This window comes from Anabrus simplex, chromosome 2, assembly GCF_040414725.1.
Source record: "Anabrus simplex isolate iqAnaSimp1 chromosome 2, ASM4041472v1, whole genome shotgun sequence".
Lineage (NCBI taxonomy): Eukaryota > Metazoa > Arthropoda > Insecta > Orthoptera > Tettigoniidae > Anabrus > Anabrus simplex.
Genome location: NC_090266.1, coordinates 1,205,221,339 through 1,205,242,442, shown reverse-complemented (window position 1 = coordinate 1,205,242,442; position 21,104 = coordinate 1,205,221,339). Strand labels below are relative to the sequence as shown.

At 36.1% G+C, this 21,104-nt stretch overlaps 1 protein-coding gene across 3 annotated transcripts in view; it reads right to left on the bottom strand.

The window, feature by feature from the left end:
- Nucleotides 1-12,105: 12,105 nt before the first annotated feature.
- LOC136864799 (protein FAM117B) overlaps nucleotides 12,106-21,104 on the bottom strand; it is a 467,979-nt gene continuing 458,980 nt past the window's right edge. For all 3 annotated transcript variants that reach the window (XM_068225929.1, XM_067142204.2, XM_068225930.1), the window contains one exon: nucleotides 12,106-13,825. The gene's annotated coding sequence lies outside the window, so the exon portion shown is untranslated. The remainder of the gene's footprint in view (nucleotides 13,826-21,104) is intronic.

Here is a 21,104-nt window from a genome sequence, read left to right as displayed (position 1 = left end):
GAATAAGCTCAGGAAGGAAAACAATGTAGATGACTACAAAAGGATTAAAAATCAGATCACAACCAAATGCAGAGAAGAAAAAGAGAACTGGACCAAAAACATTGCTGAAGAGATAGAAGAAGATATAAAGAAGGGAAAACAGGATCAAGTTTATAAGAAAATCATTGTTCTTCAGTACAAAAATAGAACCAAATCTGCAGTAGTAAAAAACAAAGAAGGAATATTACTGGTAGACAATGATAAGATATGTGCTCGATGGAAAGAATACATGGAAGAACTGTACGATGATAAGAACTTCAAGAATGACAATAAGCTAATTGAAGACATCAATGAGTGTGGAAGAGAAATGCAAGGCCCTCCAAGGCTGTAATAATGGATGTAGGACTGGTACCAAAAAGGCTTAATAAGAGGGTCACACAAGACAAGAAATTGTACAGAAAAACTAAAGTTGATGAATTTGGGGGCTTACCTTAAGTCACAATTCAGTTGTTGGATAAGTGAAGGGAGTAATGTGGATACACTTTGGGCTAAATTCAAAGGAATCGTGTGGGAAGGAGAGAAGAGATTTGTACCTGTTAAGAAGGGTAAAATGACCTCAGACCCTGTTTATTATACAAGGGAAATAAGAAAATTAAAAAGAAAATTTAGAATAGTAAACAGGAAAATCAAAGAAGGTAGGGAGAGTAGATAAAGTAGAAAACAGCTAATGAGGGAACTGAATAGAGTGAAAAAGGAAGCAAAAGAGAATTATATGAATGGAATTCTTCAAGAGCGTAATGACCACAAAGGGAAATGGAAAAAGCTGTATTCATATATCAGGAATCAAAAAGGAAAAGGAATCCAAATTCTTACAATGGTGGGAGAAGGGGGTGAACACTATTTAACAGATACTGAGAAAGCAAACCTCTTTAGTAGGGAATTTAGAGATTCAGTAGATGATTGTCAGGAGTTGGAAACCGAAACAGAAGTTACAGAGGGACAGACACAGAGGGAAACAAGAAGCTTCTCGTTCACAAATGAAGATATTTTCAGAGAAATCCAACTGCTTCAGCAAGGAAAAGCAGCAGGAAGTGATCAAATTACTGGGGAGGTGATAAAGACAATGGGGTGGTACATAGTGCCTTATTTAAGATTTCTCTTTGACTATGTCATAAATAATAGTGTAATACCAAAGGAATGGAAGGAATCTATAATAATACCAATTTATAAAGGAAAGGGTGATAAAAGGAAACCAGAGAACTACAGACCAATCAGCCTGACCAGTATAGTTTGTAAAATACTGGAGAGTTTAATATCAAAGTACATCAGAGGGATATGTGATGATAAAAATTGGTTCATGAGGAGCCAGTATGGATTTAGAAAGAAATTTTCTTGTGAGGCACAACTGGTGGGATTTCAGCAGGACATATCAGATCAATTGGATTCAGGAGGCCAGTTAGATTGCATAGCCATAGATCTTTCCAAAGCCTTTGATAGAGTGGAACATGGAATATTATTAAAGAAATTGGAGGGAATAGGATTGGACGTAAGGGTTACACGTTGGGTAAAAACATTTCTAAATTCAAGGGTTCAGAAAGTCAAAGTATGAATTAACGTATCGCAGGAAGAGAAAGTTTGGAAGGGAATTGCACAGGGTAGTATAATCGGTCCGTTACTTTTCTTAATATACGTAAATGATTTAGGGAACAATATAACATCAAAAATAAGATTGTATGCAGATGACATAATTGTTTATAGGGAAATAAATACCATTGAGGATTGTTCAGAATTACAAAGGGACCTTGAGAGTATCCAACAATGGGTTGAAGAGAATAACATGAAGGTTAATGGAGGAAAATCAACTGTTACAACATTTACACACAGGAGTTTTAAAACTGAATTTGAATATACTCTGGATGGGGTAGTTATCCCAAAAGATGGCAAGTGCAAATACTTAGGTGTAAGATTTGAAAGTAGTTTGCACTGGAAGGGTCATGTGGATGACATTGTTGGGAAAGCATACAGATCGTTACATGTCATAATGAGGCTACTTAAAGGATGCAACAAAGAATTAAAAGAGAAAAGTTACTTAAGTATGGTTCGTCCATTATTGGAATATGCAAACAGTGTTTGGGATCCTCACCAAGAATACCTAATAAAAGAAATAGATAGTGTGCAGAGGAAAGCAGCAAGATTTGTAACAGGGGATTTCAGGAGAAAGAGTAGTGTATCAGAAATGTTAAAGAAACTAGGGTGGGAAACTTTAAGTAAGAGAAGGGAGAAAACTAGACTTATAGGTTTATATAGAGCCTATACAGGAGAAGACGCATGGGGAGATATCCGTGAGAGGCTTCAGTTGGAAAATAATTATATCGGCAGGACTGACCACAAATATAAAATTAGAAGGAATTTTAGCAGAAGCGATTGGGGTAAATTTTCATTCATTGGGAAGGATGTGAAGGAGTGGAACAGTTTACCAGGGGTAGTGTTTGATCCTTTTCCAAAATCTGTACAGATATTCAAAAAGAGAATAAACAGCAACAGAGAAAATAAATGAAATGTTAGAGGGCATTCGACCAGTGGAGGTTAATGTAAATAAAGAATGTGTGTGAATAAATTAATTCCATCCCCTGGTCTAAGGAGTTTGGACAGCCAAAGTAGGGGACTGCCTGTAGGGGTGAAGTACAGTGGGGACTTCGAGGGCCCTGGGACCGCTACGGTAGCTGTGAAGGCCCTTCAGGAACTCTGAAAAGTGGTGGTAAAAGGGGCTCTGGTTAAGGCGCAGCAGGTCGTTATGCTACTTAGGTTCCAGAATGGGTAAAGAAAAGAAAAAGTAAATAAATGCAATGTAAATTTTAATCTCATACCAGTTGTACAGTTTCATTTGAAGTAATTCCACATACTGTATATCAGATGACTATATTTGTAAGTAGTACAGGAGATATTATAAGTAGAATTTTGTAAACAATGTAAATTTATTAAGGTTGAGCTGTGTGTTTAATAGAAAAAATTGTTAGCGTAAATTATATAATATTGTATTATAGGAAAATTTTATTCTCTTGTTAATTTAATATTTAGTGCTTGACAATAATGTATTTTAGTGTACCATTTGCCACCGAGGTAAACACCTCATTTGCAAATAAAGAGATTTTGATTTGATTTGATTTGATCATGAGACAGGAATTTGAACATGCTCTTCAGAGTCTGAAAGAAGCAAAAGCAACCGGTGTAGATGACATCCCAGCAGAATTACTGAAAAATTTAGGTATCAACATGAAAGACCAATTATTCAGAGTAATGAAATGAAATGGCGTATGACTTTTAGTGCCGGGAGTGTCCGAGGACATGTTTGGCTCGCCAGGTGCAAGTCTTTTGATTTGACACCCGTAGGCGACCTGCGCGTTGTGATGAGGATGAAATGGTGATGAAGACGAGACATACACCCAGCCCCCATGCCAGCGAAATTAACCAATGATGGTTAAAATTCCCGACCCTGCAGGGAATCGAAACCGGGACCCCTGTGACCAAAGGCCAGCACGCTAACCATTTTGCCATGGAGTCGGACATTCAGAGTAATAAATGAATGTTACGAAAGAGGAATCATGCCAGAAGACTTTACACAATGCAGAACCATTACCATACCTAAAATAGGAAGGGCAGTTGACTGCACCAATTATAGAACACTATGAATATTAACACATGCCTCCAAGATACTCATTAACATAGTTAAGAACAGAATAAAAGGAAAAGTAGATAAGTATGTCGGAGAAGACCAATTTGGATTTAGAGAAGGCAGAGGAGCAAGAGAAGCAATTCTGGCCTTACCCATGTTATTGGAGAGGATGGAAATGAATAGAACGACTTATCTTACCTTACCTTCATTGACTTACAAAAAGCTTTTGACAATGTGAACTGGGAACTACTGTTTAGAACTATGAGGAAAATAGGACTGGACTGGAAGGACAGAAGAATGATTAATCAACTGTATCTGAATCAAAGCACAAAAATAATCATCAATCAGGCAGAAGAAAAGGCCAGGATTAGGAAAAGAGTTAGACAAGGTTGTCCCCTATCACCGTATTTATTTAATACGTTCATTGAGGAAGCTATTCAGATCATGAAGGAGAAGACAAAGGGAATAAAAGTCAATGGTGAAAGGATACATTGTATCAGATTTGCAGATGACATCGTAATAATTGCAGACTCAGAAAAATAAATGAATAGAATGCTGAAAGTCCTCTCAGGCACTCTTAAACTATGGAAATTAAAAGTAAACAAATGGAAAACAAAAGTAATGGTAGTACGGAAAAATATGGAGGAAATTAAAACCAATATAAAAATTGATGACGTCAGAATTGATCAGGTGAAACAATTCTGTTATCTTGGTAGTATGATAACAGAGGATAATAGATGCTTCCTGGAAGTAAAGAGAAGAATAGCATTGGCAAAACAGGCATTTATGACTAAGAAATACATTTCAACCAGCACACACATGAATATAGATGTCAGAAAAACCTTTGCAAAATGTATGGAGTACACTTCAGTATGGAAGTGAGAGTTGGACTCTGGGTAAATTAGAAAGGAATCGACTTGAAGCTGCTGAAATGTGGATATGGTGGAAAATGACCAGAATGAGCTGGACGGAAAGAAAAACTGACCTAGAAGTTTTAAGGGAAGTTAAAGAAGAGAGAAGATTCTTAAAGGAAATGGAAAACAGGAAAATAAAATTTATTGGACATGTCTTCAGACACAATACCTTCATCACTATCATACTTAAAGGGAAAGTGATGGGAAAGAAAGGGAGAGGAAGATCTAGGATCAAGTATTTGGACGACATCAAGAAGAGGTTAGGTTGTAACAATTACATGGAACTGAAACGAACAGCCAATGAAGGAAGAGAGTGATTGCATCGAAAAGGCATTAGCCTTTAAAATATTGATTGACTTATATCTCAAAAACTGAAGGTTACAGATGTGAAAATTAGTATTCGGAAAGTCCTGCAAAAATACAGGAACTTTTATTTTTTAGAAAAGGCACTTAACGAGAGTGAAAAGAATTGAAATAATTTTTATGAGGATACTTACATCTCAAAAACTGAAGATGTTTCAGATGTGGAAATAGGTATTTAAAATCTCTTTTAAAAATAAAGAAATGTGTTTTTTTTCAACTTGAGAAAAGACTGTTTCTCACACGTAGAGTTGTATGTCGCACCGTCATCTTGGCCTCAAAAGCAATTCCACAAACGTGGTTTGCAAAGACTTTCTGGATTAAATTGAACTCAGTTTTTCAGTGAGTTTTTATACTTTAGGGATTATCAGATAGTGGCTTAGTAGTTTAGTTTATTGCCTTTCTTATATGGCGGGGCTCAGGCTATGAAGCCTGCTATTATGCCAAACCATATTATACAACAGCTTTATAAAATCATTTTTACATGTATTTCTAAAAATCACTAAAAGTAATTTACTTAACCTCTAAAATTTCTATCCTTATTGATAATTAAGAGCTAATTATTAAATTTTACGTTGGTGAAATCTACTTTTTACATATTTGAATACCACATTAAACATTTCCTTTTAAATAGCCTCGGATTGCCTATGCCTCTAATTTCAGCTGGGATTGAGTTCCAGGAACGTATGGTAGCAGGTATGAATGAGTTGTTGTACGAGTTACTGTGGTGAATGGGAATGGACAAGAGGGAACGTGTGGATGACCTTGAGGGAGCTCTATCGGAAGGGGAGAGGTATTTAAAGTCTGTTCTAAGATAATCTGGTTTGCTCGTTTGCAGAATACTGTGGAGAAGGGAAACAGCGTGGTATTTACGTCGTTCAGTCAATCTTAGCCACGACAGCTGAGAGAGGAAAGGGCTAATATGAGTTTGTATTGGGATATTTAATACGAATTGAGCACAAGCATTGTAGGCTCGCTGTAGTCGACATGAATGTGTTTTGCTCATACTATTATAAACTACATCTCCGTAGTCAAATATTGGAAATATTAGACTCTGTACTAATAATTTTCTTGTGTTTCTTGGAAGGAAGTCCCTCATCCTTTTTGCAGAATGTAATGAGTAGAATACTCTTTGACAAATTTTTGTGACGTGTTCCGACCAACTTAAATATTTATCGAATACTACTCCAAGGCTCTTTACATGATCGCTGAATGTTACTGGTATTTCACTGAGCATAACACTGGGTATATACGTTTTGTATTTTAGCATGAGATTTATACGTGCCAATTATGATGGCCTGTGATTTTGATGGGTTCATTTTCAGGCCATGTCTGCTAGTCCAGTCATTAACATTTGCTAGGTCTTCGTTTAACTTAGTGATTGAATTGTTTAAGTCATTAGGCTTTGTGTGAATATATAACTGTATATCATCTGCATACAGGTGATATTTACAATTGGTCAGCGTCTCAGATAAGTCGTTCATGTACAATGAGAACAAAAGTGGTGACAATACTCCTCCCTGAGCCACGCCCATCTTAGTGGTTTGCCACGAAGATGTATCGTTTCCCACTGATACGCGCTAGTACTTAGGAACGATTACTTTTAACAAATTTATAAATCCATGCGAGCGAAGCCGCGGGTAACTGGTAGTATATGTATATAAAAAATAACATGTCCTGACTGACTGACTGACTGACTGACTGATTCATCATTGCCGAGTCAAAACTACTGAACATAAAAGAATGAAATTTTGGGGATACACTCGTATTAGAGTGTAGGTGCTCACTACAGGAGGATTTTTGGATATTCCATCACTAAAGGGGTGAAAAGGGGTTGAATTTTTGAAAATGAGTATATCTATATCTCAAAAACTTAAAAGTTTACAGACGTAAAATTTGGTATTTAGAATCTCCTTTAAAAATAACGAAAAACGTATTTTTTGCTTTTGGAAAATCCCATTAAGGGGGGTGAAAAAAGGTGAAAAGGGGGTTGAACACCTTTTATAAGGATACTTATATCTTAAAAACTGAAGATGTTACAGGCATGAAAACTGATATTTGGAATCTCCATTAAAAATAAAGAAACACATATTTTTTTTGTTTTTGGAAAATCCAATTAATCGGGGGGTGAAAAGGAGTGACAATTGGGGTGAATTTTTAGAAAGAATATATCTACAGTATATCTCAGAAGTGTAACATACAGATGTAAAGACTGGTATTTGGAATCTCCAGTAAATGTAAAGAAACGTAGATAATTTGTTTTTAGAAAATCAACTTAAGGGGAAAAACCACGTGGGGGGGGGGGGGGGGAAAGGACCAAAAAGTGGGTTGAATTCTTTTTATTAGGACACAGATATCTCAAAGACTGAAGATGTTACAGTCGTGAAAATTGGTGATTGGAATCTCCTTTAGAAATGAAGAAATGCATATTTTTTGTTCTGTGAAAATCCACTTAAAGGGGGTGAAAAAAATGTAAAAATTATTTGTATGAGGATACTTATATCTCAAAAACCAAAGATGTTGCAGACGTAAAAATTCGTATTTTGAATCTCCTTTAAAAGTAAAGAAACACCTATTCCTTTGATTTCAGAAAATCCAATTAAGGGGGGTGAAAGAACTGAACAATTAATTGAAATATTTGTATGAGGATAGGCTACTTATATCTTATGAAAACTGAAGTTGATACAGACATGAAAATTGGTATTTGGATCTCCTTTAAAAATATAGAAACATGCATTTTGCGGGGCAGTCAACTTAACGGGGGTGGGGTGAAAAAAAAAGGAGTTGAATATCCTCATATCTCAAAAGCTAAAGATGTTACAGACGTGAAAATTGGTATTTGGAATCTCCTTTTAAAAATAAAGAAACATGTCTTCCTTTCTTTTCAGATAGCCACTTAAGGGGGTGAAAGAAAATTGAAAAATTTGCTGAATTATTTGTATGAAGATATATCTCTAAAGGCTAAAGATGTCAGAGACATGATAATTGGTATCTCCTTTAAAAATAAACAAACAAGTATTTTTTTGTTTTTGGAAAAACAACTTAAAGGGTGTGGAGGGGGGAGGGGGTGTAAATATGTAAAGAAGGAGCTGAATTCTGTTGAAGAGGATACTTATATCTCAGAAAGTGAAGATGTTACAGATATGAAAATTGGCATTTTGAATCTCCTTTAAAAATAAAGAAACACATTCTTTTTTTTTGGAAATTCTATTTAAAGGGAGAAGGGGTGGAAAGAAGAGAAGAAGTTGAATTATTTTTATGAGGAAACTTATTTCTCAGAAACTGAAGATGTTACAGATGTGAAAGTTGGCATTTTGAATCTCCTTTAAAAATAAAGAATCGGATATTTGTTGATTTCGGAGAGTCCACTTAAAGGGAGAGGGGATGGAAAAAAGGAAAACAAGAAGTTGAATTATTTTTATGAGGAAACTTATATCTCTAAAAGCTAAAGATGTTACAGATGTGAAAATTGCTATTTAGAATCTCCTTTAAAAATAAAGAAACAAATATTTCTGTTTTTGGAAAATCTACTTAAAGGGGGAGAATAAGTAAAGAAGGAGTTGAATTCTGTTTAAGAGGATACTGATATCTCAGAAAGTAAAGATGTAATTTGAATCTCCTTTAAAAATAAAGAAACACATATTTTTTGTTTTCAGAAAATCCACTTAAGGAGAGAGGGGGTGGAAAGAAGAGAAGAAGTTGAATTATTTTTATGAGGAAACTTATATCTCAAAAACTGAAGATGTTAAAGACGTGAAAGTTGGAATTTTGAATCTCCTTTAAAAATAAAGAAACATGCATTTTTTGTTTTTGGGAAATCTAATTAAGGGGCTGAAAAGAATTGAATACGTGGGTGAATTTTTAAAATGTGTACCAGTATATCTACTGTATATGTCAAAAAGTTAACATGTTACAGACATGAAACTTGGTATTTGGAAAGTCTTTTAAAAATACAGGAACACAATTTTTGTTTTGTTTTTGGAAAAGGCACTTAATGGGGGTGAAAAGAAGTGAAAAAGAGTTTTTAATATTTTTTGTGAAGATGCTTATATCTCAAAAACTGAAGATGTTACAGACGTGAAAAATCTGTATTTGCAATCTCCTTTTAAAGTGATGCTTGCTTGTTGTTTAAAGGGGCCTAACATCGAAGGTCATCGGCCCCCTTTAAAAGTAATGAAACATGTATTTTCTTTCCACTTAGGTGGGGGTGGGAGAAGGACTGATGAAGGGGTTGAATTCTTTCTAAGGGGATAATTATGTCTGTAAAACTGAAGATATTACAGACGTGGGAATGGATAATTGGAATCTCCTTTAATAATAAACTTTTTTTTTTCGATTTGAGCGAAGAATCTTTCTGACATGTATATGCCGCATGGTCATCTCAGCCCTAAAAGGCTGTAACACAAACATGGTTTACAAAGAGTTTCTGGGGTAAATGAAACTCAACTTGTAGGTGAGTGTTTATACTTTAGGGATTTTCAGATAATGTCTTAGTACAGTACCAAGGAACAATTACTTTTATCATTTTACAAAATCCACGTGAGGAAAGCCGCGGGTAACTGCTAGTGTATGTATATCGTACAATGTGCTTCGTTATTTGGTCACATACTGGCAGGGATATTATTTTTGAAGGTATTTCTTGGCCCATGATGCATACCTGGTCTCCAGATAATTTTTCACTATCGAAACTGTTTCTTGTTGGGATCTTGTGATGGATATGCAAATTATGGTAAGATTGTGGGTCTATGTTTGAAACTCTGTCAGCGAGGTAATTATGGCCATTTATTGGGATTGTTTTACTTGACATTTGAATAATGACTTGTTCATTGGCACATGAGATTTTGAGATGGGCGATTGTATGTGTTATGTGACTGTCTAATTGCCATAGATCATAATTGATACTAACTGAAGTAAACAGATTACTGGTATTCCTAATTTAATTTTAATTTCTTTTGTTTGCTTCTCAAATAGAAGTCTCTTACTTTTGGGCCACTTTTGAGTCCCTTTTTCTTCAGCTTTTAGTGCGGTCTGGCGGTAATCTTTTTCTTCATATATTTTTTTTCCCTAGGGATACCTCAGGACGCAGACATCTTGATTTCACACAACTGTGTTAATCTCTTTTTTCTTCTCTCGAGTCCCGCCCTGCGTGATGTCAAATTTTACCTATCATATTCATCTTTGCCTCGGCTATTATTTAGAATCTTGGATTTTTTCTGTGGGCTGAAAAGTAATGTTTTGGTGTGGCCCGTTTCCAATTCCTACAGTTCATGTATCTCGGGAGCTTGAGATATTACAAAAGTAGAGAGAGAGTTTCTCCACAATTCTGTGTTTATATTGAATGCGTTTGGAACGCCTATCCAATCAGTTTTATGTGAGCTATGTCATTCGTTAAGCACATAAGATTGAATTATGAGGCAACATACTGAAGTGTCATATTGTTATTAGAGAAAACTGTAAGTAAGCGGTCCATGAGCAATACTCTATGTTGTGATCTCCTCGTGTTATGATTTTACCTGCCTCTCAGTGATGAATTTTTAATAAACTCATGTTTTTCCTTACCACTCTATTCCCTTTAAACATATGTAGTTTTGGCCCCTGGTTTGGTGTACTTGAATAGAACAAGATGAGTTTAACTTTGAACCGTTACCTGTTTGCCCCGACTGAGCTATTCATCGGAACAATAAGCCTTCAGCACTGGATTTCTGTGCCTTTTTTAAATCTCTGCTGTGATATTATTGATCGTATTGCACTACTGTGATCGCTCCATTTGAGTATTTACTCGCCTATCATATTTAGTATATGGGTTATTTGGGAGGGCTACAACAACTGGTAGCAAAATGAGTACCTGTAGAAGTTTACCTGTCAACTGATCCAGAAGAGCACGCTCAGGAGAAATTGCAAGAAGTGTCAAGTTGCCCTACATATTCATTGCTGGTTCGAATTTCACTCAAGCCGGTGACAGTGAATGAGCTAAATATGCACATTTTACTTTGATTTGTTATCTTGAATAAACTGCTCCATCTCTTCAAAAGTAGGTTCCAAAATTAATATTTCATTTGATACTTTAGTCGAGATTGCATTATAGTTTGTGTTCAGTCTTATAGGGAAATGATCTAAGCACAATGCCCAAGGTCACCTGTAGGTAAAACCCCCTTAAATTATCACAGGGATGATTTAATAATGTACTACCTAAACATAAGTTTTTTAAGATGGAATAAAGTGTTTCATACAAAACTCATGTTACCTTTTTTAACCTAACTTTTGGAATCAACGAGTGAATATGTCGGAAGAGAACTACATGCAGTTGAGTCATTTGAACACCTTCATGTCCAGGATCGAGTTTATTCTCTTGTGAATAGAAGGAAAATCTCTATCCACTGTGCCACTGAGACTGATGATTATTATTAAAACTTCCTAAACAAATACTCTCATTCTGGAACTTTAAGCATAATTCTGGTCAAATATAGGCTACTAGCTATTCTATTTTGCAGGCTGCATTTGTACCTAAAACTATATTCTGATCTACATTCTATTTGTGCAAATAAGTAAGTAGTTATAATTTTACAATTGAATACAAAGTTTTTGTTAAAAAACAAGAAGGCATAATTTAAAGGAATAACAACACTCAATTTAAAAAAATATTTTTTTTGCTATTTCGCTTTACATCGCACCGACACAGATAGGTCTTATGGCGACAATGGGACAGGAAAGGGCTAGGAATGGGAAGGAAGTGGCCGTGGCCTTAATTAAGGTACAGCCCCAGCATTTGCCTGGTGTGAAAATGGGAAACCAAGGAAAACCATCTTCAGGGCTGCCGACAGTGGGGTTCGAACCCACTATCTCTTGGATGCGAGCTCACAGCTGCACGCCCCTGACCGCACGGCCAACTCGCCCAGTCACTCAATTCTAATCTAACTGTAAATAGTACTTCATTTGAAAACAACTCGAGTCCTATGTTTCAAGAGCGATATGTTCACAGCATGTTGAGATTCACTTGCACACACCAAGAGCACAACACTGTCCAATGTTACTCCAGAGGGCTCTACCTCGATACTCTCAAGCGAGGAGAATCCCCATTGCTATTTGAAAGTAAACAGTGCTGGGATTGATTGATTGATTGATTTATTTATTTATAACTTGCTTCTACTATGGAAGATTTTTTACAATTTACAGCTTTTGAACTCGCATATGGATGCAGTGAAAATTACAATCCGCTTTACCTGGTTTACACTGTCTTGATCAATTTGGTGGTTTTCTGATTTCAGGTCCAGGAAATTTAACACTGCAGTACAGAAAATAATCTATACATAATAAAAAAAAGTATTCAATATAACTGTTATATCACATGCATATCCACACCCACTCAATAACACACATTCTGACTCTCTTACGCTCTCTCTAAATCCATACATTAGTGAGCAATGTACCTCTGTGAAACAAATATCTACTAGAGAGGTTAATGACGAAAATGCTATTATGTACACACAATGGAACAAAGAGAACTAGAAGGAATGCATGTACTCTTAGCATAAGTTATTGCAGTTTTGTTTATTTCTAAATGAAATACATAATCATAATTATTGCTATGAATTAAAGTAAACTGAATTATATACAACATAATCATACATAATCATGCCAGTTGATGATAACAACCTGCATTATGAACATCATTATGTAAATAAAATATATAAATCATAAATAAATACTGGTATTGTCATTCATTCTTATTTCTCTGATCACGAACTGGAGAAGAAATATATTCTGAAAACTTGCTATTTCATAAATGATCTATCACATTTTCTGCTATTAAAATTGTGAAGTTGACAAACCACCTGGGCTCCTAATCAATCATGTCCATACTTGAGTAGCAAGAATCATTTTCACAAGTAACCACACAAACATTCACGTTGTTTGCCAGCTGCCTCTTAATTTCATCCACTCTGCACAACTCTGACCCCTCCACATAAACCACACAAGTTTATATGAAAATTCCTGCACTGATTAAGCGTAAGAAAGATACTTTTTTTATTTTTTAATAAATGCTGACAATTATCTGCATCTTGTAACTAGAGTTTTAAAAACACTGTACATTTTATTCATTTTCTTAAACTTACAATTAATTATATGATTGGTTTGGTTTAGGGACGGATAAGGGGAAATATACATGAATTTTAATATAATTCATCTGGGGAGGGGTGCTGCTACAGGTAGTTTTTAAAAGCATACTTCTTCATTACATACATAATTCTAAGCATCTTAAGGCAGTATGCAAGACACACATTGCATGAAGTCCCATGTAACTTTATGAATTAGAGTAGTGTAGAGGCAATTTCTACATTCCTAGTAAAAAACTGACACATGAAAATCTACACTACATTCCAAAAAGGGGAAAAGAATAAAGGTTCTTGTATGTAATAACAATAAAAAGGTGATATGTAAAAAAACTCAATAGAAGCATACGAAAGGATAAGACACAAGACAGTGGAAAGAGAGTTAACTTCAGAAAGGTTAAATTAAAGCTGAACATTCAAGGAGTTACATAATACATACAAAACAGAACTACACACAAAAGTTTGTTAATATGAACGTACATTCTCATCACTTGAAACTTTAGCTGTAGGTTTCTACATGCTCAACAGACCATACAAAAAGGATATAAGTTCATTTAACAACACAACACAACCATATTATTTGTGCTAAAGGCACGATACTGTTCCCTCCCCAGAGAAAGATCTCCCTGGTGCTCCCATTTTGATTTCTACTAGGCAAGAAGGAGATAACCCAGATCCCTCCCCTCTTGTTCTCTTCACCATTCTTGTCCAAAGTAGAAGTCTCTCCTAATCCAACAGGAACTATGAATTTTGCACTTTCTCCAGCAGGTGGTTCAAAGGTATTATTCCTGTTGGCCCAAAAGAACATGCCAGAAGTGTTAGTCCACAATTTAAATTAAAACTGTGATTTAGATAGTAATTAAAAATTATTTTTTTACAGAATGAAGCCGTTTCTACATAAGCTGTGCTTTTCAGACAGTCAACAGATTAATTAAACTGCATCCCTTGATTTGGATAAGTAACAGCAGTTCAATCAGTGAATATAAAATGTACTTGCTGTAATAGTCCTTCCCCATTAATTATGATGAATATAAATTACACTTACTCTTACATGTAATCAATAGTAATAATATATTTTTTTAATGTGCGCATACGGATGTTTTTATCGTATTGTACCTTATGTTTTTATTTCATTAGTATATTTCTATTCATTAACATAATTAATTTGCCCAAAGAAAATGGGAACTTCAATTAACAAGCTGACCACCTGAAAAGAACAAATCATCTAGAACTAGCCAACACAGAAAACTATGGCTTCTAAACATTGCTTGAAAGAAGCAAGGTATGACAGGTAAACTAATGAAGATCACTGTGTTTCTGTCAGTTTGCAACCTGCAAATGATTACAGAAAAACCTAAGAGTAATGTGAAACAATACAGGATGAAATAATTATTTTAAAATGTGTTCTGTTACCAAAAATTTTCAGATGATAACAGTGCTGATCAAAAGTCCATAATACCCTGCAACACATAGAAGTCAAGTAAAATGCTCTCCTAATACTCGGTATAAAGTAAGGTAATGAAAACGAGTGCTTTTAATCAAAAGAATGGACAAATCAAATATAAAATGTTAAGGCACTTTATGAATATATAACGGTCGTTAATGTTACATTAAAGCCAAGTGAACTTCAAAAAGTAGCTTACTATTTGCTATTCCACCACAGAGCACCCAGCTTTAATACGTCAGAATTATCGCAGTGCTCATTTTCATTTTAATAAATCTGGGAAATATGGGCTGTGTTCTCTCCTTAGTCTCAGCTATTTCAGTCATTAAAATAATTCTTCAGAAAGGTCATAACATATAAATAACTTCTAGAATTAAATCTGTTGCCAAACAATTGATACATAAACCAAGTTAATTTCGTGCTTCTCAATAATGAATCTGCGGAAAAAAAATCCACAGCATTCCTCCAGATAATCTTCAGGATTCACTATATAAAGAGAATAATGTAGCAAATCACACAAGTATGAGGAGATTTTATGTATAAGAGACAATGTATCAATCATAAAACATAGGCCAAGCGAGTGGCTGCATGGTTTGGGTCGGGAGATAGTGGCTTCGAATCCCACTGTCGGCAGCCCTGAAGATTGTTTTCCATGGTTTCCCATTTTCACACCAAACAAATATGCTGTGACTTAATCAAGGCCATGCACACTTCCTTCCCATTACTAGCCATTTCCTATTCCATCACTACCATAAGATCTATCTATGTCGGAGCGACATGAAGCAAAATTGGAAAGAAAAAAAAATAGAAATTGAGTAAAATCTCTCCCATAAAGAGAGTAAATCTGCTCAAATTATGAGATTATATAATATCACATATCGTTAACATACAGAGGCCATTGTGAAGGACATGGGCAGCAAATACAAAAAAAAATTATTGTGCTCTCAGTTAACTTACCTGAATCAGATAATATTCTTCTATAACACTTTGAAGTTTACTTTTTTAAATTGAAAATTAAGTGGCAGCCTCACCTTGTCACACATAACGCCTTCATTGAAGAGCTTTTGCCACAAAAATTTGTCAGATCTTTTTTTTCTTTTTTTTAATACCTATAACATATGCTTTATTTGTCAATATAAACCAAATATTAGTAAAAGAAAATGGCCATGAAATATTTTTACGACACTTGTGATGATATAGCATTTGCAGCTAGCTCCTGATGGCAAATGGTCATCTTCTTGGCTATTACATTTCGCAGTGGCTGAGTGTCCACTAACTGTAAGTTAAGTAAAACAAGTGATATATATAGACAATCATCAGTCTCAGCTATTTCAGACATCATATAGTAGAATACACTCATTACAGTGTGTAGGGAATGACAAAGAACAGAATGTTATTGTAGCGGGTGATTATAATGGGGACGGGAATGCAAGTAGCAGAAAGCATGACAAACAAATGGTGAATAAGTTAATATGGGAAGAATAGCTGAATCAGAAATTAGTGGAACCAACAAGAGGGAAAAATATTCTAGACATGGTGCTGATAAATCCTGATGAGCTCTATAGAGAAACTGAAGTGATAGATGGTATAAGTGATCAAAAAGCTATTTTTGTCATAGTTAAAAATAAATGTGATAGAAAGGAATGTTGTAAAAGTAGGACTATTAAGGCAAGAGAGGCATGGAGAATGTTAAAAGAGCAATTATGGTCAATGGAAAGTAAACAATGTAAACACCCTATTGGAAGGATTTAAAGCAATTGTTGAGGAGCATGAAAACAGGTATGTACCTTTAAAAGTGGTAAGGAATGGTTAAGTACCCATTATATTACAATAGGGAAATAAAGATACAGTATTAGGAAGGAGGTGCCGATTAGACAGAAATCAATCAATCAATCAATCAATCAATCAATCAATCAATCAATCAATCAATCAATCAATCAATCAATCAATCAATCAATCAATCAATCAATCAATCAATCAATCAATCATCTGCATTCAGGGCTGTCGCCCAGATGGCAGATTCCCTTTTCTTAAATGATTTTAAAAAAACTTGCACCATCCCTCCACTGACTGCTCCCTAAATACCCTCATAACCATGTGAAGATATTTGTAATCTTTTTTTACAATGTTGTTAATGTGATGACCCCAATGAAAATTGCTGTTTATATTAATAATAATTTCGTGTGGCTATTTCTAGCCGAGTGAAGCCCTTGCAAGGCAGACCCTCCGATGAGGGTGGGCGGCATCTGCCATGTGTAGGTAACTGCGTGTTGTTGTGGTGAAGGATAGTGTTATGTGTGGCGTGTGAGTTGCAGGGATGTTGGGGACAGCACAAACACCCAGCCCCCGAGCAATTGGAATTAACCATTGAAGGTTAAAATCCCCGACCCAGCCAGGAATCGAACCCGGGACCCTCTGAACCGAAGGCCAGTATGCTGACCATTCAGCCAACGAGTTGGACGCTCCTTATATTAACACCTAGGTACTTACAGTGACCCCCATGAGCTACGGTACGATCACCCCATCAACGTAACAATTAAAACTCAAGAGAACTTTTCCTCTTGGTGAAACTTAAAACTTGATTTTTCATCCTGTTTACCATGATATAATTTTCAACTGTCCAACATTATCTAGGTCTTTTTGTAGTCACTCAACACCATCATTACTGGAAAAGTAAGTGGAATCTCTGGGGTGAGTCTCGAAGAAATCGTCCAATGGTCATCAAATAGAATGATTGCACCACAGTTGATAATGCCAAGCAGAGCGTCCCTTCTAAATGCATAAATACCCCCTCCTCACGCAAGTGCGTCAGTCATCATGCAATTGTCTGAGAGTGTGTTAGGCGACATTGAGAACAAGGCTTAAAGTGGGCGAAATAGACTTGTGGAATCTCTAATGCCAGTTGGCTTGAGGGAGGAATATATTACCAAGTGGGAAACGGTGAACAGAGACAAATTAGATATTGATAAAATTGCATCCACGATATCCATCCCAGTCGGGCGAGAAAATCATAAGTTAAATAATTGTAGGATTCGTGAACATCTGCATAGGGAGAAAGCAGATTCATAGATAGCACTTGTGAATTACTGCGGACAATGTTATTTTGGTAATCGGTAAGGGAAGACCGCTGTAGTCTGGTGGAGATACGCTTGTGTCTCACGGTCAGTCACACCTGGGAAACATCTGGACGGGAAGGAGTTGGAAGATTCTGCAAACTGGGTTAGTTGAGTTCTCGACACGAAGCAGGGCAGTTTAACTCTTGTATAAGTGTACAGAATAAAATTTATTGTAAAGTGTAATATATTTAAAAAAATTAATGTGTGTTGCTTCAAGGTGAGTGCAGAATCAGTGTATTTATAAGGTAGTGTTTAAGTGAAGAATGTGTCCTGCAATTATGAGAGGCTAAATCCGAGGTAGCTGGCATAAAATGAAGCCGAGATAACCCCACGCCAACGACAAAATTATAGGTCTGTCTAATTTATATATCTTGTTTTGTAGTTAGAATGTAAATTCTTGTCCTTTTAAATTAATTAATTAATGAATCATAACATCACGTTGTATATGTGGTGCATGTAAAATTTAAGTGTGCGACGACAAGGAAATATCCTGTCGTTATTCTAGTGTAGACACAAAGTTTCTGTTATGTACAGTATGTCTGCATGCAAGACTTTAAAAGGTGTTAAACATTTTCTTTTTTTAAATTTAAAAGAGAATTAAAATGAAATGAAATGACATACGGCTTTTAGTGCCGGTAGTGTCCGAGGACATGTTCGGCTCGCCAGGTGCAGGTCTTTCGATTTGACTCCCGTAGGCGACCTGCGCACCATGATGAGGATGAAATGATGATGAAGACGACACATATACCCAGCCCCCGTGCCAGAGAAATTGACCAATGGTGGTTAAAATTCCAGACCCTGCCAGGAATTGAACCCGGGACCCCTGTAAGCAAAGGCCAGCATGGTAACCATTTAGCCATGGAGCCGGACAATAGAGACGTTAAATATTGCAATGAAAATCAATGAAAAATGTTCGGACTGGTAAAAGTTACAATAATGATCACCATACAATAACTGTTATGAGTGTGATCAAGTCAAATAACAATGTATCCAATAATAATAATAATAATAATAATAATAATAATAATAATAATAATAATATTCACGTAAGGATCAAATTTGAAGTGATGATAATTATGCGTTCAGCAGTAATGTCAAACGAGATTTGCGGTTTTTATTGAAATCCAGTAAAGTATGATAAAGTTGTCATTTTTGGGAAACTTAAATTTTGTGACAGCGTGTATTTGTGATACAGAAAATCACAATATACTATTTTGCTCCTGAGGTCTGGAAAAATTTTGAGAAGTTAATTGTGAGATCATTATAAATTTGTTAGGACATGGGATCGCTAAAATTTAAAAAAGGTTTCAAGAAAGAAGAATATGGATTGTAATGGAAATGAAATATTATGAGAATAATTAGGAAGATGTTAAAGGCAGTGTAAGCCTGTATTTTATGAGTGATGTGCAGTAAGCAGGAAGCCGAGAGTAAGAGGCCCTTTATTTTGACAGAGAGGAATATTCATGACGTGGTGTATAGGTTGAAGTGTAATATTTCTGAGACAGGCTGTACGAGATTAACGATGTCCTGTAGCAATCCAGAATGACTGATAAATGTAAAGCTTGTCAAATCCAAGTGAGCACATTGTAATGCCTATTTTAAGTACAAATTGATGTTCTCCCATGGTTACTATTTTATGTAAGACTGTAGGTAATGGCAGTTAGGTTTTTTTTTTTTTTTTTTTTTTTTTACAACTTGCTTTATGTCACACCGATACAGATAGGCCTTTTCTTTTTTTTTGCTAATCGCTTTACGTCGCACCAACACAGATATGTCTAATGGCTATGATGGGACAGGAAAGGGCTAGGAGTGGGAAGGAAGAGTCCGTGGCCTTAATTAAGGTACAGCCTCAGCATTTGCCTGGTGTGAAAATGGGAAACCAAGGAAAACCATCTTCAGGGCTGCCGACAGTGAGGATTGAACCCACTATCTTCCGGATGCATTGTGGGTGTGAAAAATAAATTTTATTAGAATGAGAGTTATCACATATATTTTCATGTATTTAAGAAATTGTGTTACGAGAAACTTCTATTACGCTCTCTCAAAAGACTCTTACAGACACTTGAAGTGCTCCTGCGCTGTGAGTCGAGTGTATTGTTTCTACATTGGTTGTTTTCCCTCCTGTCCCTTCCCCTTCCCTTCTCAAACGTAGTCTTGGTGGCTGGTTGTATCCAGTGTTAGATTCTCACTTATTATTTGTCTCTCTCTAGAGCAACTACTGGGAGGTTCCTTTCGAACCCAAGGCTTCTGGGCTGTGAACATCGGAGCGTAAGTCGTGAGTGAACGTTGCATGTGTGTATTGAGTGAGAGGTTAATGCTTGTGGCCGCGAATGGGTGTGTAAGTGGATTAGAGTTGTGCTTCTGTGTATGCTGTGCTGTGTGGAAGGGCCGGGTTCGTAGTCCAGGGGCCTATGGCCAGTTGAAGGCCATTTCTTTTTCTTTAATGTTAATGTTTAATATTACTTTCTAGTACTACTTGTTTCCATTTATTTTCTGGGGATAATAGATCTTCTGTTCTCTCTTGTATGTAAGAGGCCAATAGAAGTTCATTGGTTTACTTTTGAAAGAGTGCTTCAGTTATAATGTTGTACATATGTTGTTGTCAGTGAATAAAAGACGGATGGATTTACAGATGGAAAGCTCCCTAACCTCGGTCCACCTAGCTTCTTCTCTGGGCATGTTCCTATTTTCCTAGGCCCTAATGCTAGCACCTTCAAATAATAAATTCTGTGGAATCCAATTTTATCCAATTAACCAAATCCTATTTTGATCCTGAGAAGGTGCTAGCATTAGGGCCTAGGAAAATAGGAACATGCCCAGAGAGGAAGCTAGGTGGACCGAGGTTAGGGAGCTTTCCATCTGTAAATCCATCCGTCTTTTATTCACTGACAACAACATATGTACAACATTATAACTGAAGCACTCTTTCAAAAGTAAACCAATAAACTTCTATTGGCCTCTTACATACAAGAGAGAACAGAAGATCTATTATCCCCAGAAAATATAATGGAAACAAGTAGTACTAGAAAGTAATATTAAATGTTAACATTAAAGAAAATGAAATGGCCTTCAACTGGCCACAGGCCCCTGGACTACGAACCCGGCCCATCCACACAGCACAGCACACACAGAAGCACAACTCTAATCCACTTACACACCCATTCGCGGCCACAAGCATTAACCTCTCACTCAATACACACATGCAACGTTCACTCACGACTTACGCTCCGATGTTCGCAGCCCAGAGGCCTTGGGTTCGAAAGGAACCTCCCAGTAGTTGCTCTAGAGAGAGACAAATAATAAGTGAGAATCTAGCGCTGGATACAACCAGCCACCAAGACTACGTTTGAGAAGGGAAGGGGAAGGGACAGGAGGGGGAACAACCAATGTAGAAACAATACACTCGACTCACAGCGCAGGCGCACTTAAAGTGTCTGTAAGAGTCTTTTGAGAGAGTGTAATAGAAGTTTCTCGTAACACAATTTCTTAAATACATGAAAATATCTG